Source organism: Acomys russatus, chromosome 17 (genome assembly GCF_903995435.1).
Source record: "Acomys russatus chromosome 17, mAcoRus1.1, whole genome shotgun sequence".
In the NCBI taxonomy this organism is placed as follows: domain Eukaryota; kingdom Metazoa; phylum Chordata; class Mammalia; order Rodentia; family Muridae; genus Acomys; species Acomys russatus.
The window spans coordinates 35,451,543-35,454,257 of record NC_067153.1 but is presented as its reverse complement, the minus strand read 5'-3'; positions in this window follow the sequence as shown (position 1 = coordinate 35,454,257).

The window sequence follows — 2,715 nt, the reverse complement described above, 5'->3', positions numbered from 1 at the left end:
TGTGTTTTCTTTTTTTTCTTTATTTCGATTACATCTCAATTGTTATCCCCTTACTTGTGTCCTCTCATTCCTCCCTCCCTCCCTCTTTCACCCTATTACCCTTCCCTAGGTCTGTGACAAAAGGGGATTTCCTCACCCATGATATGGTCACAGCCTATCAAATCTCATCTGGGTAGCCTGATTATCCTTTCTCTGAGTGCCACCAGGCCTCCCAACCACAGGGAGGTGATCAAATATTGGGCACCAGAGTTCATGTCAGAGTCAGGACCCACACTCCACAAAACTGTGGAGAATTTCCTGTTCATTGCCTAGATATGAATAGAGGTTCAATGTTTACTGCATATATTATCCTTGGTTGGTACAATAGATTGAGCAGACCCACCTGGGTCCAGATCTTGCCATCATGATGTTCTTCTTATTGGTTTCTAGGACCCTCTGGATCCTCTTTTGCCCGTTCTCGTATATTTCCTTCATGTAGAGTTCCAATAGAAAGTCGCTGTATGTATCCTGATGTCCTGGGAATTGAAGACTTTCATGGGACATCCCTTTTGGGCTAGTGTCCAGTTATGCATGAGTATATACCATGTGATGCTTTCTGGCTCTGGGTTTACTCCCTTAGGATGATCATTTCTAGTTCCATCCATTTGCCTGTAATATGCAGGATTTCCTTGTTTTGTTTTGTTTTGTTTTTAATAGCTGAGTAGTATTCCATAGTGTAAATGTACCATAGTTTCCTAATCCATTCTTTGAATGAGGGACATTTAGGTTGTTTGTAGGTTCTGGCTATTACAAATAAGGCTGCCATGAACATGGTTGTGCCTATGTCCTTGTGTGATGGAGCATCTTCTGGGGATATTCCAAGGAATGGAATAGCTGGGTCTTAAGGTAGCTCTATTCCCAGTTTTCTGAGAAAACACCAGATTGATTTCCAAAGTGGCTGTACGAGCTTGTACTCCTACCAGCAATGAAGGAGTGTTCCACTTGCTCTACATCCTTGCCAGCATGTACTGTCATTTGAGTGTTTGATCTTAGCCATTCTGATGGGTGTAACATGGAATCTTAGAGTTGTTTAGATTAGCATTTCTCTGTTGACTAAGGACATTGAACATTTCTTTAAGTGTTTCTCAGCCATTTGATATGTCTCTCCTGAGAATTCTCTGTTTAATTCTGAACCCAATATCTTAATTGGGTTATATGGTTTAGTGGAATTTTCTGGGTCACTTATGTACACTATCATATCATCTGTGAATAGGGATATTTTGACTTCTTCCTTTCCCATTTGGATCCCCTTGATCTCTTTTTGAGCCTTATTTCTCTGGCTAGAACTTCAAGAACTATATTGAAGAAATTGGGCAGCCTTGTCTGCTCCCTCATTTTAGAGAATTTCCTTAAGTATCCTCTCCATTTAATTTGATGTTGGCTATTGGCTTGCTGAATGTAGCCTTTATTATGTTTAGGTATCCCTGATCTTTCCAAAACTATAAATATGAATGGATGTTGGATATTGCTCAATGTTTTTTGGCATCTAAAGAGATGATCAAGTGTTTTTTTCTTTCTTTGTTTAGATTGTGGGTTACGTTGATGAATTTCCAGGTATTGAACCATACCTGCATGCCTGGAATAAAACATACTCAGTCATGGTGAATCATATCTTTGATGTGGTCTTGGATTCGGTTTGCTAGTATATTATTGAGCATTTTTGCATCAATGTTCATAAAAGAAATTGGTCTGAAATTCTCTTTCTTTCTTGGGTCTTTGTAAGGTTTAGATATCAATGTAACTGTGACGTCATAAATGGAGTTTGGTAATGTTGCACCCATTTATATTTTGTAGAGTAGCTTGAAGAGTATTTGTCTTAGCTCCTCTTTGAAGGTCTGATAGAATTCTGCACTGAAACCTTCTGGCCCTGGGCTTTTTTTAGTAGGGAGACTATTAATAATCACTTCTATTTCTGTAAGTCTTTTAGGGTTTGCAGGACCTCTGTCCAAGCCCTTCTGGATTTTATGGTCTCTGCTGAGAAGTCAGGTGTAATTCTTATAGGTTTGCTATTATATATTATTTGGCCCCTTTCCCTTGCTGCTTTTAATATTTTTTTCTTTATTCTGTATATTTTGTGTTTTGATTATTATGTTGTGGGAAGATTTTCTTTTCTGATCTACTATATTTGGAGTTCTATAGGCCTCTTGTATGTCCTTAAATTATGGAAATTTTTTTCTATGAATTTGTTGAAGATAATTTCTGGACCTTGGAGTCAGTCGTCTTCTCTTTCCTCAATTCCTATTATTCTCAGATTTTGTCTTTTCATGGTGTCCTTGATTTCTTGGATATTTTGTGTCAGGAAATTTTCAGATTTAGTATTTCTTTGATGTTTGTTTCAAGATCTACCACAGTGTCTTCTACTGCCAAAATTCGTTCCTCCATATCTTGAATTCTGTTAAAGACGCTTAGGTCTGCATTACTTGGTTACTTCTCTGAGTTCTCTTGTTCTCGGCTTTCTTTTGTCTGTGCTTTTATCATTGTTTCCATTTTCATCTTCAGAACATGAACTGTTTCATCGATTTCTTTCATTTGATTGTGTGTATTTTCCTGAATTTCTGGCAGTGTCTTTCTATGGAACTTCAGATCTTGAAATGTTTTATTGATTTTCTTCACTGGATTGCTTGTCTTTTCCTGAATTTCTTCCAGTGCCTCTCTATAAACCTTATTAATGTCTTC